This window comes from Dromaius novaehollandiae, chromosome 5 (genome assembly GCF_036370855.1).
Source record: "Dromaius novaehollandiae isolate bDroNov1 chromosome 5, bDroNov1.hap1, whole genome shotgun sequence".
In the NCBI taxonomy this organism is placed as follows: domain Eukaryota; kingdom Metazoa; phylum Chordata; class Aves; order Casuariiformes; family Dromaiidae; genus Dromaius; species Dromaius novaehollandiae.
The window spans coordinates 30,907,044-30,925,292 of NC_088102.1; the positions used below are offsets into that span (position 1 = coordinate 30,907,044).

The 18,249-nt window shown below is 37.3% G+C and overlaps 1 protein-coding gene across 3 annotated transcripts in view; it reads right to left on the reverse strand.

Annotated features, from left to right (window-relative positions):
* The window catches only part of AKAP6 (A-kinase anchoring protein 6), a 289,951-nt gene that overhangs the window by 213,158 nt on the left and 58,544 nt on the right, over positions 1-18,249 (reverse strand). The gene's annotated exons all lie outside the window — the stretch shown is intronic.

The window sequence follows — 18,249 nt, forward strand, 5'->3', positions numbered from 1 at the left end:
GAGCTCCACATTCAGCCTGTGTGTTTTTCATCGCTTACTTTTTGCAGGAAAGAAAATCAAGAGTAGCTCTAGAAGAAAGGAGTTTATCCTGTTTCTATATTTAGATGGTCATTAACTTATCAAAAGAAGTTAACAAAATCCATTAAGGTCTAACTTGATGTATAATGGCATTCCTGATGCTAACGTTTTATCATGCAACATGCAGTATGCTTCCAGGATGTCATACATTGATAGCTGCACCTCTCCCAGAAAACTTGCTTTGTAATAAGGCTTCCTCTAAAATATAAAAGCATATTTGGATTAAAATAAATTGTGAAATGTAAACAAAACAGTAACAGAACTATGCTATTGAGCAGAGAGAGATTGCCTTAGGAATAGCCTGAGAGGGGGGTGAGGTGATAACAGCAGCAGTCTAGTGACCAAGAGCTCTCCCTCTTATTCCCAATTTGGCTACCAATTTATTGTTAGTTTGGTAAAAGTCACATTGTGTCCATCTGTTCTGCAGTTACATCATATATACACTGGGTATGATAATGCTAACTCATATTGTGTAAATAACTTACAATTAGTGGATAAAAACCACTAAAACATTAGTTTATGTAGTGACTCATGCAGAACTGCAGGAGCTGTAATTCTGTCATCTCAAGAGAAACTTCTGGGAATATAGGTATATCGCTCTTCAGGGCTGTCCTTAGGTAAAACACCATCTCCCATCAGCAGTGTGGCCAGGCTGCCATTTTTTTCTCATATAAAGCACTGCAGAAATTGAATATTTCAAGGGAATACCAGTATAAGTATTTACAAATATAACTGTATACACACCCTTCTCTGGAAGCTCTGTTAGCTTTACCATTTCAAGATCAACTATTTTATTTTGGAAGTCTTACTATGTTAAGCTTGACACATTACTAATTTTTTTTCAGACAAACGTTAAAAATAACCCTGTGAATTACTGTTGGTGCTCCATAGCTGTGTGCATGGGCATGAGCCCAGTATTTCTGCGATACTTCTGCGCAAGCAGCAGCAGCGGCTGCGGGGAGACCCCTTCGGCTCCCTGGAGCACTAGGTGGTGCTGCAGCGCAGCCACAGCTGAGATCCGCTCGGGTTAAAGGAAATCCCATCTGAAATGTCACACTGCTGTTTTAAATATTTAAGTCACTCAGTATTGTTATTAAATACTATTACACAGAGGCTCTGGGTTCTCATGTTTTGCTCCATTTTTACAGAAATTCGAGACTTCTAGAACACTATATTTAGTATGCCTTTTTCACAAATGCCATATGAATAGAATAAGGAATGAAAAGAAAATGAATGTGCACAATAAATGAAATTAGTTACACACAAATACAATACTTTTGAAACTTATAATTTATCTCTTTAAAAAATATTCCTACACAGTGAACCAAGAGGATAAATTACAAAGGTTTTCCTGCAATACAAAAGGACATAAAACTTACACTTTGCAAAAGTAATTTTTCTAACAGGAGTGCAATGCAATACAGACATTTTATTCCTTCATAAAAAACAAGTTAATAAGAAAAAACATTACAAACATTATTTTCATACTAATACGACAGACACTCCAATTCTTTTTTTTTTTTTTTTTTTTTTTTTTAACTGTACATCTGAGTGTTTGAGTGTTCCCATACAGTTCAACAGGGCTACTTAAGAGCACAAAGTTACTTACATGTGTGTTTGCAAAACTATGTCCTAAATGCACAGAGTTCTCTGGTTTTGTGTACATTACTGAGAACAGAAGAAGCTTCGACTTCATGTAGCTATTTTACTTTTGCTCATTTTGGCCCGGGCTAGTGGACTTCAATGCCCTGGGTAGCTTCCCAGCTGCAGCTGGGTTCTGCAGAAGAGTAAAGTCTACTTGCACAGGGCAGTTTGATGAAGTGAGGCCTTACTAAGTAGACTCAAAGCATTTAATAATTTCAGTTTAATGGAGAATGCTAAAGATCCTAGTAGACTTCTAACGTATATTTGCTTCTCAATTCCCATTTTTCATTACCAAAATGAAGTTGCCTTGTTGCCTCTAGAAATATTAACAATTGCATTTCTTATTCAAGGCCAGATTTTTCAAGCAGCAAGGAAACAAAAATGATATCCGTTCAATTTTAACAGGTGAATCTTGATCTCTAATAAGTAAAGATTCAACAGAGAGCACAAAACCTCCACTAAAGTCAACAAGATTAGATTCTAGTAACACAGAACTGCCTGAACACATAGCCAGCCAAACACGCAGCTCATCACTGACAATCTGATTTGCTGCAGAAGCACACCACGATCATGCCAGATACTGAGGCAGCAGCAAGCCCTACACCCTCAAATATGTGTATTTATTTTTTGAACCTAGTAGAGAATATATTAAAGATTTTAAACTAAACAATCCATTTACTCTTCTACAATCATAGAACATGCATTAAATCAGAATAAAAAATGCCAGCAGAAGGAAGTCTGGCCCACGTGCAGGGAATGTCATTGTTCCCTACTTCCCTCCTTCATTTCTCATGCAGTGAGGATTTCTCAGACATGTGCTCTGGCAGGCTCCTGCCCTCTCCCCACAACGTGGCTTTGGTCCAGACAAAGAAAGAAAAAAAGAAAGAAGGGCTGTTTAAAGTAGCAATGCAGCATGGCAGCACAAGAGGACTCGGCAATGCGCTTTGGTGAAGAACAAACAGGAAGAAAATCACAAAGGAGAAGAATCAGACGGGAGCTTGGAAAAACAAAAATGAGAAGAAAAAACTGAAAAAGATATAGCAGAAGGGACAAGAAAACCAAATAAAGGCTAGAAAATAAAGCTAGCAAAGAAGCTGATTTTTAACTTTAACCAATAAAACCCCTCGGCTATTCTTTCATATGGCAACAAAGCTCTTTTCCAGCAGTTCTGAGATACCTATATAATCTGGGTTTTGCCTTAATACATTTTCAAGCAACCTCTACAACAAACGCTAGTTGTTGCTCTGTCATTCTGATTTAATAGCTTTGTCATATCCCCTAATAGGAGACAACATATTAGCAAAGAAAATTCAGCTGACAATTAAGAATTGAGGCAAAAGTCACTCACAAAACCCAAATACTGTAACTACAAAACTGAAGACAGTGGTTTGAATGGCAGTGGAGCTCACTATGAAATCTTTGTCATTCAAACTGTTTGATGCTCTAAGTATTTATTCCTTAGCATTAAAAACTAGAAATAGAAAACAGGAGTAGATATACAGAAAGAGATTCTATAGTTCATTTCTTTCGCAGTTAGGACCAAGAAAGATTCTGGCGGAGAGATTTGAGTCCTGGAAGCCATTCTCACAGATCTCAGACAGAGATCAAAAACATTTAAACTGCAATGTAGTAAAAAACATGCTTAAGTTTCCTTATTTATTCCACCTGAATCATGAAAGAAATACATCATTGACAATATTTTGTGTTTCTTTGAAAACAATGCTATTGATAACCTAAGATGCAATTTTTTTTGAGAAATTAGCTCCTTTTCCATATATGTTTTTCCTATTTAACTCTGCATTAATCCCTTGTGCTGAACTGCTGGTTGAGATTCACAGTGTGGATATTTAAACTACTCTTCGAAGAGAAGATTATATATGTGTGCATCATACACAAGAACCCCCAGGAAGTTGCACACTGTTCAAGATTTGCTGATTTAATGCAATGTACCAAAATTATCCATTGCAAGGTAAGATGCTAGCCCCAGGTGAAAAATAGGCAGAGAAGGGGCCCCTGCAACTGGTGATGGAGATGGAAATGAATGTGTGTAACAAACTATTCTGTCTTGACAATTACACCAGGTACCTGAACTTTCAAGAAGTCCCTATAAACGCTTATGAAAGAATTCCCAATGACTTCACCAAAGAAACATTTTCTCTTGAGTTTTCATTCCATTTCTAAGCATCACCATACAAACATTACACAAGCACAGCAAATGCAGCTCTTGACCCTTCCTGAGCGGGAAGGCGTAGGGGGTGCAACTATCCACGCACTCCACACTCATTGGCGCCACTCATTTCCTAGCCTCTATGCACATCACACTGACCGAGTGTCTTGCTTCTCCAGTCCGCAACAGGCGAGCCTTACGCTTGCTCTGGTGTACTTCTGCACTACTCATGTTCTCTTTACCTGTCCCCTCGATTTTTCTAAGTCCTCCTTGCCCAGTGTTCAGATAAATCTTACATTTCAAGACATCTTCAGTCTTTCATTTGTATAAGTAAAAATTTCAAAGCACAAAGGATTTTCAAAGCACAGAATAACTTAAATGGTGCCATATCTGTACAAAAACTATTGCATTGTCTATAAAAATATCCCTCCTATTTTATCATGAGTTTCACGATAATTGATGTTTTTCCTAAACATCCGGATCATGAAATTCATGTATTACCAAAAATCCCAGACTGAACTAAAAGGTTTGTAACCCTGCTTGCTTCTTAAAAATGCACCTTCAAATAACCACTGAAGAGCAAATAAGAAAAATGTTTAGTAATTCAGTTACAATTAAATTCAGTTTAGTATTTCAGGTCAGACTTTACAGTGCAGCAGGCTAGCACTTTCACATACTTGCATTTGATGACTGTCTTCTAGCTGCTGGACAGTGCTGGGACAGAAAGACAAATTCCAGCCATGCAAGGGGAAGGAGTGGTGTATGAACCATTTTGCTCATCCTACATAGGTTAATAGGCCTAACAGCTCAATTCTGTCTCTGTCACTCTGGGAGTCATTTGGATATTTTAAAGTTAGTACCACTTACAATATGACATTACTCCTTGAGTGTACTTCTTGCTACCCAGTGTCAAAGAGACTTTATTTCTATGCCAGCCAGCAAACATGGAGCGCTACACAGAAAGTAACCAGATTTTGAGGCATAAAGCATCTAGCTAGCTAAATTTCTTCTTTCATTTCAGCTCCCCACAAATCTGCAGCCTTGGCTCTCCACTCCCTCTTTTGACTGATTTAACACACCTTACATTTACAGCTTTGGTCCCTCCATCTTTCCTCTTAATTATTCAGTCTTTCTCGACTCCTCCAGAAACCCAACCAAACCATTCCTACCCAGAAATGCAGGTTTAGCTGCCTGTGAAACCTGTCTGAGGACAAGAACTGGTTTTGAATACTTGTATTTTTTTTAGCTCTTTGCACAGGATGAGGTCACTTTTCCGGTATCACCTCTTTTGACAGTATAAAGACACCAAAAATGGTGACAATAACTCTGCTTTACATAATCAGTGGTTAAACTGATTCAATAACAAACATGTGAGCAATTAGCTTCAGTGGAGTTACCCATTTAAACAGTGTACTCAATATTCTGTCATGTCAGATAATGTTTTTATTTTGTCAGTGTACTAAATAGATACATAGACATAGAATAGCCATCAATACCTATGTAGAACAAGAGACAAATTACCAAATTATAGCTCAGCTTGAGGCTAACCACCAGCACAGAGATCTTGCACACAAATACAAGCAGATTAAATGACCTACTACAGTGAACTGTTACATTCAGTCAAATATTTTAGAAGAGATAATTGAGAAGAACTGGAGAAAAAGCAGAGTGGATGAGGAATAAATGGATATACAAATACTATGGTAATAGTGGCACTGAATTTCTTTGATGGTATTGCAAGCATGTATATATACACAGATATACATGCATATATGTAGGTTAATGATGAATATGAACTTATTTCAGAATGCCACAATCACAGTCAGACCATAATCACATTGGAAAGGCAAATATAAAATCATCCTTTCCCTATGTATTACCTGACACAGATTGTAATCTGACATTATGACATTAGCAGTAGTTGTTTGCGTTGTCTTTAAGTTGCCTATTCTGCAGAAAGGTCACTTGCTTTCTTATCTTTTGAATGTCTACATAGTTTGTGATCAGAAGCAACTGTATTCATTAGAACACAGATAAAGGGCTGCACCAGAAGACAAGACTGTGTATCATAACTTGATTCAAGTCCCTTTTGAAGTATGTAACCACTGTTAAGGGCAGCTACCCCTGCAGGGCCAACTGAGGAGGAAAAAGGTACAATTTACTCAAAGTTACAATATGCTTCTCAGCTACTGTTATGAAAAATAAATACACAGATCAACAGGAAAGAAATCAAAGTGTTAGCAGACTAGATTACACACTTTGATAAATTTTCACTAAGGTCCATCAGAACTTTGGAGCATTACAATCATTAATGCAATGCTACTTTACGCCTTCTAAATTGTATGTATTTTCCAGAAAGAAACAGAAACATTCCTCCCTTAAAAATACATGTTCCATCCCTTGAACTGTGAGGCCTAGAATCGTAACTGACTCCACAAGGACTGTAATCTTCCTCCAGGGAATCACTTACAGGGAGAAAGTGGAGAGTGTTACAAAGGTTAGTAGATGGAACTAGTAGATGGGAATTCTCCTTTTCTTCTTTATTTCGGCTCCTTACTTGCTACTCAGTCCATCGTAAATGATTGGGCTCCTGTTCAGAGAGAAAGCTTGATCACCTGTCTCTGCCTCCAAGCAATTTCATTTAAGAGTGTTATTCAGAATGCATTAAAATCTTCAGATTCAAACTGTTACATACACATATACGATCAGTAAAGCTGCTAATGCTTCTTTACACGCAACTCGGGGAATTGTGAGACAATCCAAGACAGAAAAAAAATCTAGTCGGTATTCATATCCTTTTCTGAAAAAGCTGACATCATTATACCCATGCTGTCAGTCACACCAGAGCCTGAGCCTCCGCCGGTGCCCCGACTTGCTGCCAGCTGGAGTTGTTAGGTGGGAACAAGGAGGCCAAGCTCTGGAGCAGTCCTTAAGAAAAGCTCAGCGTCCAGCACGGTTCCCAGACTGTCCCGAGAGGACTGATCAGGTACGGGCAAGGGCACGCACACTGCAGCTCAGTCCTCCAGGAGGTATCGCACACAACGCCGGCACAGCGTGGGTACAAGGCATCAGAGATTAGTGGCAAAGCAGGCAACTCAGTGTGTAGAAAATACGTGGGAAAGGGGATGCAGGAGGAGTAAGCCCATCCTTAGGACTACATTTCAATTAACACTATAAACAGATATACAGACACATCATCTGTCTTCTCCAAAGGAAAATACAGAACAACCTTTTGCTGTGCTTAATTGTTTGTTGACTGAGATTTTAATTGGTTTACAAAGATCACATCAACTCACAGAAGGCTCTTTAACGGTTAACCATATAGAGAGAGATTTTATTCTGAGGAAAAGTTCATACAATTCAAGAGGCAAATATCCAAAGATACTTCAAATCACAAACTTGTGGTACTTGTTTACACTTCTTACTGAAACATGAGAGTTCTGGGTTACTGAAATATCCATACTGTATTTCTGGCCTTCAGACAGCAATCATCTCACAACTCGAAGTTTCTTCTGTCAGCTCTCTCATAATTAAAAGCCCAGCAGGCAATTTTAGCAATAATGAAGCCAGCTAGAAAATTCCTTACATTTTGTGCAGTTTTCTGTGCCTGTTCTTTGACTGCTCCTTTATGCCATATTATAGTTCTTACATACCTCTAAAACGTAATTATACATAAAGTGAAAAAACAACAAACCCTGCCAGTGTAATGACTTAGAAGAAATACCTCCACAAAGAAATATCTCCATATTGAAATATGTAAAGCAAGAAAATGTCTGTAAATATAATAGTTCACAATGTGAACTAGAACTAGATGCATGTTATAAAACATAATATCCTTCTTTCTAAGCTATGGTCTTAAACAATCCTCAAGAAACAAAAAGCCCAGGAGTCTATTTAGCACTGGTGTCTGAGTATGTCTGTGTGTATATATATATGTATGTATATATGTGTATGTATATAAATAATTCAACAAAATCACAGCTACCATAATAAAAAATTCCCTTTGGAATCCTCACCTTCAAATAAAAATATAATGCAACATTAATGGCCTCTAATTGAAAATTTTGACATTCCTAGACCTTACTCATACCATCAATCTGGTATTAATTCAGGTTTTGTCAGCAGATTTTGACATCAGTAGGTGCTATTATCATCATCATATGCATGTATTCCAAACAAAATACATTCCCTAGCAAATGTTTTGGTTAATGAATATGCACAATAACTTAAGAGACAACATTTTTTCATCATACTGAAAAGCTCATTATATCCAGTAAACATTTGTGTTTGAATCAGATTATGACAGAGCCTTAGAAAGGTCATAATAGCTAACATCTGTGCAGAATTTAATATTTACTCTAATCTTTCTTCAGAGCCCATTAGTAGAGTATATCGGCTCATTTTTCTAAAGCCTGTATTAGCATATAGTAAAGTAGGAGCAATATGCATTGAGAAGAGAGGCAGAAGGGGTAGCTGGCGCTGGTATCTTCTAACCCTCCCAGAATTATTCAAGTCCTTTGTCACAAGAACAGTCACCCCAGTCATTTTTGCTGGGGTCCATTCCCTGCTCTTCTGGAAAGCAAGCCCAAACTAAAACAAATCCAGCACACACTACTCCATTTATTATTTATTCATTTATCCTGATACAGTAAGCAAGCCAGTTCCTCCACTACCACTCAGGTCCTGGTTGAAGGGGTTACCAGTTAAGCCCTTCCTCGCTCTTAGCTACTTTCATTCCCTTGATGCATGTATCAGCAGACAAGCCAGGGAATTCTTGTTTTTCCATGCAGGAATGATACAATACCAAATAAGAATTTCTTATTGTTTTTGCCTCCCCCTCCTCCCCCATACACAATTCTTTCATCCTCTTATTGTATTCTAACTAACAGCCTTTCATCTTAATTTGATCCCTCAAATCATGGCAACACAGCTTTGCAAGTCAGCTGAATCTTCAGTAAAATATGTATGCTATTTTTGTATTCATATTATGCCTCCCATAGCATCCATGCAGACCAAGCACCATGGGTTTGCATAAATACAAGCTATATCAATACACTTGCTTACTAAATTCTAATAGCATAAAGAAAATTGGTTTAAGTTGATGGTATCTATACAGACTGTACAGTATTGGCAGAAGAGGGAAAAAGACATTTTCTGTTAGACTAGAGAGTTGCAGGGTTTAAATCCATCTTAAAAAAAATGATGCATTAACATGCCATTGTTTTTAAAAGCTTTGTTTAAAAAGTATCACTATGCATTAGCAAAACACTGAAGACAAAATTCTATTTGAAAACGGCAATAACAACTACAACTACACTAGACCACAATTTGCAATTAAATTATTAATGCTAGTGTTTGTTTTTTCTAGGTTACTGAAGAGAAATAGATTATCTGAGTTTTTATAAACTGATATATTCAGTGGCAACACTCAAGTGCTTGAAGTTAAAAACATCTAAGAGCCTGCAGAAGCATGAGCCCTCACAGAAAGCCAATTAGAACCAAAGGTAAATTACCTGTTTGAGGAGTTTTAGCCAAACTCAGATTAGATAAATATCACTATTCTGGTTGTCAAAGTTAGTTCATCCAGGTCCTATCTTCTCAATACATTAAGTAATCTATATATTTTACAGCAATAAGCTGAGAAAATAGATGGACATTGCACACAACATCTGAGGCCTCTGTTCCTATGGAACTATCTAGAGAAGGAATAGTGTGAGTTAAAGTCAGGGTGCTATTATTATCTGTTGTTACTGACACCACTCTTCATTACTTCAACTGAAGTGCACTGCCAATAAATCAGAGCTATCAGCTTCACAGAAGTCAAAAAAGTATGACAGCACCACTAGCCGTGTGCTCTCTTCATGCTGCTGTAAAGCATGTTAGACCGTGGTAAAGAGATCACATCTTTCCATTAAAAATGTCAATCTGAGCAAGACTGATGCTGTGAGTAAGCAGTGCCATGAAAGTTGGAAGACTTCTAAAAATTGTGATTGTTTGAACAAATAGATTTTGAGAAAAATCAAAGTTATTTCTGGTACTCCACATTTTCCATTTTTTGTTCTTCTACAAATCAGGACTGTGCTCTGGGCACTGGGCCGGGGGGGGGACCAAAAAAACCCCCAACAAAAAGTAGGCCCACTCACCTATTCAGAAAAGAAAACTGGATAAGCCCACCTGTTTTGCATTCAAGCCTGAACTGTGAGAAAAGGGCACGCCCCACAAAGCCCACTGTTTGAAACAGTTAAACTATATTTACCAGCATTTACACTTGATTACCCTACGAATGCTTTCATTCCACAGAGCTGTTTAGAGTCAAAGTCAAAGCAAATACACCTTCTCAAACACCAAATTGCTTCCTTTGGAGTAAGAAATCCCGTGGTCATAAAGCGTAGAACTCATACATATAGCAAATATGTTCTGCAAAATAGAAATATAAAACTATATTATATTCAGATCAGCTGCTGTAGTCACTATGATTGCCTGACATTTGTACAGTACATAATGCATTTGATCTGAAAAATAACAAGAATATAAGAAATATTCCAGACCTTACAAACAGTTTACACAATCTGCAATGGATCTATTTTTACCCAAATAAATCCTATAAATGTTTAGATAGTAGACAAATAAATTTAGGTATATGGAGTTGGCCCAATGAGGCTGTTGGGACAACTGCACAATAAAGTTTAGGATTTGACAACAGATTTAGCTAGAATATGCTCTTTCCTCTCCAAAAAGAGCTATATATATATTTCACTGATACCAGTGGAATATAAACCTACTTTACATGTTTATATAAATATATTCCACTAACAATGTGCTGTGTAGGTAAATTTATTTCCAGTCTTTCACCATACTTCCAATAAGCAGAGATTTTTTAATTTGCAGCCAATTAGGTAGCATATTTCTGGCTAAGGTGTACTTATATTAAGCTGTCTGGTTATAAAAAACAACCATCACATCTGTAGTTAGCTACATGTAATCCATGAAGACACTATCAGATCTTTAGGACTGCTGTGCACAAAGTGTGATATAATACATGACAGGCTTATAGTCATATTACTATTTATTTGGTGTTTAAGTTCTTCACAAACACATGACCTGTCATCAAATTAGATTTCAGATGGGATTTTGAAAATTGTCCAAAGGCTGGGGTATAAAAGCAAACTAATTTTGTATATATTTCCCTTTAAATGATTAATCTAATGCAAAAATATCGTATATATAAAACAGAGAACAGAGATCTGAAGTGTTATTAGCAAACTCGTGATAAGAAGTCCCTAGGGAACCTTTGACTATATCTCTTCAATATATCTGAAGTTAATAAGGAGTTTGAAGATTTTGAATAATTTTACAAGTGCTTCAAATCTCAGTGGACACTGAAAACTTCAAGAAAGTGTTCTTTAAAAATATTCTTCAACAAATTTGGTTTTATTTATACCTTTTGATAACATGGAGAACATTTCCCCCTCAGGGGACTCAAGTGTTCAAGCTCTTTCAAACTTTAAACTTTTGACATGAATTTGCTTAGAGAAGCTTATAGCTTTAACAGGATCAGCGAGCCTGAAACTGATCAAGTGTCATTACAGAGAGTCCTTTCGAAATAATAAGCCCCCAGAAGTGGAGGACTAGCTAGCTAGTTCAGTACAAAAGTAGTAGTTACATTTTCCTCCCTGTAGTTACTGTCTACTTTCATTTTAGGAGCTTTTGCTGTGTACTTTCCATCCTCTCAAGCTACAGACAGCCTAAGATAGCTCTCAAAAACTGAAAATTTTTTTGGCAGGAAGAGATGCCACATTGCACATAGAAGCTTTAAAGGTTCATTTTTGTTATCTGAATTTTATTTCAGTGATTTTTAAACTAATTTTATTTCATATGCAACTTCAGGTGACCTCAAATACATGAATGTTAATAATGCCAAAATCAAAGAATTCCCACACTACTGGCTCTAGGTAGTTTCAAGGGTCTCTTCTCTCAACTTGTTTGCAAGATCTGAGACTCTCCACAAATAACAGCACTTCCACAGATTTGTGCACAGCAACTGTTGATCCTCAGATTATCTCTGCTGAGCTACAGGTGATACTTTATAATCAAATGTATGCTTTTATAGGCACTTGTACTAACACACACATGGAAGACATACAACTATTCTGGATCGGAGAAATCCATTTTATGAATCATAGCTGTAAAATAAATCTGGAAGACTTCTCAGAAACAGCCCTGTGAATTTAAGTCATTATTACCCATCAGCTCATTGTGAATAATTACTCATAAATCTGCATATCAACTCTTCATTTGAAGTATCAGCATCATATCCTGGCTGCATGCAAAACAGCTGAACAAAGTTGCAGTCCACCTGTCCAATCAAAGTTTTATTTTCACTTGCTGAGTATAATGGCATCTCTTGTGGCAAGCCTCCGTCTGTCAAGATAAAGCACTCCACACTTCTGTTAGGAGCTTCATGCAAACATCCTTCTGTAAAGATCTTCCCTAACATCTTCTGTGACCATTTGAAAAATATCAGTTACATTATGGTAACAGGAAGACCCCCACTACCTTTCCAATTTGTGCTACAATATCATATACAGAAATTTGGACTCCGGAAAAACTTCATCTGTGCCCTTAGTTAACGGGTGGTCTGAGCGATACAAGCGCAGAAGCGAGGTGTGCCGTCACAAACCTCTGAATAATAGAGCCACTGAGAATCACCGAACCGAAGTTCAGAAGAAAGGCCCCATTTCTAGTGTTGCAGAAAGACAGACTTGTGGTAGATGAGGTACTTCAGCAATGCTACTAGCATAAAGGAAAGGGCATTTGCTTCCTTTCACAGCTTATGACAAAGACAGGTCAGAGTTCCAAATTACAATAAATTGAACAATTTGCTGACATTATCCTCACAACTCAGCTATGTTTTGAGTGATTTATTTTAGCATCTCAAAAACTTGATTTTTGATCTCTCAAGGAACTGATATAAAAAATAAGTTGAAAAAGACTTGGAGAAGTCATTCGGTGCAGCCTTCTACCCTTACTCAATAAAAGCAGCAGGCACCTACTGAACTGAAAGGAGATAGGAGACAGACACCTTCAGTACTCTGGTGCTTTGCAAGTTTAAGCTGATTTCTTTAACATAATCATTACATTTTTGTAAAACATTTGTAACAGAATAGAAAAAGTAGGAGAACTTAAACCTCACTGAAGATATATTAGAAACTAATGCCCTTGAAATGTTTTGTTCTGATAATGCCTTAGAATCTCCTCTTATCCAGGATTTAAGTAAGGAAAGAAAGGCAACTAAAAATTCTTTGGCCCCATAAAAGTGGGCACAGAAGTAGCAAAAGAATTGTGGCTACCTGATATTTGACCTCTATCCAACATTCATGAAGATCATGCTGCAAGGAGTCAGGAGGAAAGACAGAAGTTCCAATCAGGAGATGTTTGAGGCTGACCCAGATAATCTGGAAAAAGATTACTGAAATCTCTGTACATGGAAAGAGAGAAAAGATAAATGGCTGCAAAGATCGAAGGAGTAGTCCTCCTGTAGTCCTAATGGAGTACAGGATGTGCTTGTCAGTTTGTATGTCAATACATGGTTGAGACATATTAGTCAAAGTGGTGGAAGAGTGCTTTACTCCACAATGAGTTAACTTCTAACTGACATGTCAAATAGTGAAGATTACACCAGATCATCCAAAATGACAGTTTTTGCAAAGTATGAGACAGAAAGCAGTGATCAATGAGAAGAAAGACTAGAACCTTCCTGAGAGGTTTAAGGAATACAGAGCAAAGCAGAATGAGATATAAACTCAAATCAGACCTCAAGAAGATTCCAAGAAAGAAACTGGCTATAACAGCTAGCATATTTTATTCAGATTAAAAATTCTAAATGGATCATGAGAGCATCTCGGCAGGTTAGCACAATACAAGTTCAGAGAAAAATGCTTCCGCATTTGCTTGTAGTAGAAGAAGGATTTAAGTCTCTCTTACTAGTATTTGCAATTAGTATTATCTACACTGCATGTGTTAGAGAGATGTGAATGTACCTTAGCACAGCCTGAGTTAAGACTGTTGGCTAGATAACTGACTAATATCAAGGCATTCCAGACCTTGCGGAGTTACAATTCATGCATCTAGCGTACTGAAGTACTCCTGTGAAGCTGAGCTTTCCAGCAAATTTTCCATGGGACAACACAGGACTGGCCTCTCGCTCGAGCTGCTTGGGTAATACTGAGAGATGGCATCACAAGAAGCGAAACAAGTATCCTCAAAGGATCAGTGACGGCTAGCAAAGCTCTATATCTCACAACAAGAAAAGAGCCTGGCAGCAAACACCCAGGTCTCAAGGGAACAAGTCACAAAAGGAAACAGCATTCTTGATAAAAAGAGAAGCAACACAGACAGATGTCACACAGCAATACAGAGTAAATCTTCACAAAAAAAGAGATACCTGTTGGCTAAGCAATTTTTCTATAAAGGAATATACAAGAGTCTCCTATGGCACGAAGACCAGCCCCATCACCACGGGCCAACTGACAGCCAGAGAAATCAGCTTTACTCATTTGACACTAGTAGAAAACTGCATGAAAATGGAATTGCGCCTCTTCTAGCTGAGGAAAACAAACTATGGAAAAAATGAAAAAATATTACTGCTGCACTTATAGGGCAAAAATTATATACTGCAGCTACTGTGTTAGGGACTTTTGTCTCAAGTTTGTGTCATTCATTTTTGTCTTTATGATTTAGACAAAGCAGTAGAGAGAAGGCTTATTAAAATTGCAGATGACACTAATATGGCACCGGGGAAGGTACTTCAAACATACCAAAAAGGCAGGTATGGAACTGAAAATGTCATGGGTACATTGGAGAAATGGTCTGAGAAGGAAGAAAGCTGCCATTCAATAACGGACAATTGCAAAAGTATTCATGCAAAAGTTTAGAGCCACTTTTACCAGTAATGTGTAAGAGACATGAATAGGTTGTACTGCAGCAAAGGAACTTGCGAGGTTATGGTAAATCACAAGCTGAACATGAATCAACCACCTCCTGCTGTTTCAGAAAAAGAAAAAGCTGTAGTGGGACATATTGTTTGAAAAAAACTAGAGAAATATTTTTTCTAGTCTGCTCCGCAATGGTGAAGCCTCACCTTGAGCCTTGTGCCCAGTATGAGCACAGTAATTCCAGAAGGACCTAGCTCAATTGGAAAGAATCCTACAGAGAATTATCAAGAATTAATCAGAGCATAAAAGAAGAATCAAAGAAGGAGGATCTGCATGAGATTATGTACGTTTCTTATGTTCTTTTAGCCCCAGCCACGGGCCAAAATCCCACTATTTTAATGGATTTGCTGTGCAAGCACAGAATAAGACTGTCCCTAATCATAAAGAACAAATAGAAAATCTATAAAAGAATGCTAGAAGGCATGTATTAGCAATTATAGATGTTTTTTAGACTTTTTAGGAGGCCTTGATACACTATATATATAATGTTTTGTAAAGGAAGGCTTTGAGGTTAACTTAGACCAAAGAGACAGCAACAGAAGATTAAAAATAAAAATAAAAAAAAAATAAAAAGAGGAAACCATCTAAAATGAGTCTATTAAAAAAAGAATTTTCCACCTCAGCAGCTAAAACTGACCACAGAACAAGATGAGACTGGCTTTTATAATCACACTATATAAATTAGACTAGGTTTAGATCATATTTATGCTGAGGTTTCCATGTGGGGTGCGGTAGGTGGGTGTGACCTTACTACTTTGCAACTTAGTCTGCAGAATGGGTAAGATTTGTGCTCATCTGGCTGGTCATCTAACACTGTTTCCTGACATTTTAAACACTCGTAATAGCATTATTTTATTTCTATTAAATTTATAACTGTTATATTGCAGATGTATTGCTTTCATATAGTGATTGCATTATAGCACTTCTGTTTACTAAAAATATTAATTATGAAAAGCAGCTAAGTTTTTTTAAAATCAGTATTTGGAGTACTTTGTTTCTCTCATCCTGGTTTCCAGGGTGTGCGTGTGCACACACACAAATCACCTGAAGATAGCTCTCTTCTCATGATGCATTTAAAATTATTAATGTCAATTAGTTAGCTTCTGGTGCAATTAGTTCATTATATTCATGATGAACATGTTTTCCTTTTCTCTGAACATGATGTCAATTGCCTTCACCATAGCAGGGATTACCCTGTTCTATTCATCTTATACAGTTGGGACTATGGCCTAAAATTCCTTACCTAGAGCACTAGTATGGTCATAATAATTTTTAACCAGAAATAACACCACCATCACATTTTTTTGCCTAGCTGATTTTCATGAAGTGATAGAATGCAAGTGGATACAAGAATACACAATCCAAAATGAATACAAAGTCTGAAAATAAATAAATAAATAAAAGCATTTCTGCAGCATCTGCTTTTTCAGAATCCTATTTCTTTCTTGGCTGTATAGAGTTTTAAAGGCAAACAGGCTACAGGAGATCTGTATTCATAATGTATTTGTAAACACTTTGCTGGCCTTTTCACTGCTACTTAAGATCTTCTTAAAAGTTTTTTTTGTTTTTTACTTTGTGGAAAACATAAATATTTCATAATTATATCTTCAAATGCAAGTCATGATCATGCACAGACACACACATATAAATATACAGAAAGACAGCACTTCTCTGTGAGTCCAGGATCTGTATATAGAATATCTGACAACCTCAATGACAGGCCCTCCCCGCCTGACAGGCCAGATAATTGAGATTCTTTCACATTAGTCTTCTGTCCATTTTTACAATTGCATTAACCAGATCCCTTCCTAGTCACAAACAATCCCTAGGCAATACAGCAATTGCTTACGTGGAAAAAACATTAGGAAAGTATTTTATGAATTACTGATGACTTGTACTACTTCACAAATAAACTTCAAAAAGAAGAAAACTGTAAGGATTGCTATTAATTCACTGACCCCATTTGGAAATAAAACATTTTGGTGGATGAAGGAAGGTGAGCTATACGTACAGAATATCTTTCTTTTGCAAGCAGGCGCAAATCGGTTCTGCCTGTGCTCTGAGCTGGCCCAAAGTCTTGTGCAAGTATACTCCAAAGTCTCTACAGCTCTTCACTTTGAAATCAGCTCTGTACCGCTATGGCCACAAACCAATCTGAACTGGCACAGGCGCCAGCAAGGTCTGTTTAAGTCTGCCTGTGGAAACATTTTTTAGACATAATTCCTAAGAGGGTATTGCATGTCCTGGACATAGCCTTATCAAAGGCTAGCAATGTTTCCCCAAGATTTTTCAAAAAAAAATGGCTGGAGTGTAAAAAACTCCAGATTAGCTCTCTATTTGGTTAGCATTGATTACTGTACAATTGTTCTACGGTTAGTGCTAGTACAGAGAATTATATTTTCAGATAGCCTAAAGCCCCAGTCCTAAAATAAACACATAAAATACCATAGCGCTGAGTATGAAGGAAAATTATGTTTGCATAAACAGGCCTCAGAATGCAGAAATCTGAAGACAGCTCAGTCTGAAGAGATAACATTTGCTTGCTATTTTTGGAGGTTGCTTGCTGCCTTCAAAAGCATGCTTAATCTGCTGTAGCAGACCAAGCCATGCAAACACATGCACACAGTTCTGCAGAATGCTTGTTTGAATTTTACCTTGAATTTCCTTAAAATTTTTTACAGATTCAACACTGAAATTTAAGTTTGGGACCAAAACAGTAGTACTAATTTAAAAGAGACTTGTTTTCACTTGCTGGGTTGAGGTAAGGGGGATTGTTGCTATTTCTCTTTAAAAAAAGATTTTTTTGGCAAAGTCCAGGTTTGGTAATGTATTGTCTTGTTGACCAAAAAAAAAAAAAAAAAAGACCTGTTGCTTCATTGGCGGTGACTGCTCTAATCTGATCAATTCATATTTCTTACAAAAACTCAGACCTAAAAAACTCTACATGTGCTTACCATTTTGTCTGTAGTACCATCTGAATTCAATCTTGAATGTAACCTTTACATGACTGAAAGGCAAGATATTAGGCCTTTTCTCCTCCTGTCCCTGAAACCACCTTAGTTTTCAAATGAGCTGCCATGCTCACCAGAACACAGATTTGGGAGTTTTAGGGACTGAAGCCCATTAAAATCAGAGGGAACATTTCTGGGCACTTCTGCAGACTTTCAGTCAGGCAACTGCAAGTTATCGCCCATGGAGCATGAACATGTTTATTAATGTGCTTATGACTGTTGAATTAAGCGATGAGTAAATAATGTCGCAAGCAATCAGAATGATGCACTTCCAGTTATCCCCATGAAAGAGATTTATTTACTTTTTAAACACAGGCTGTCAGACATGCTACAGCACTTATAGGAAAAGGCCTTT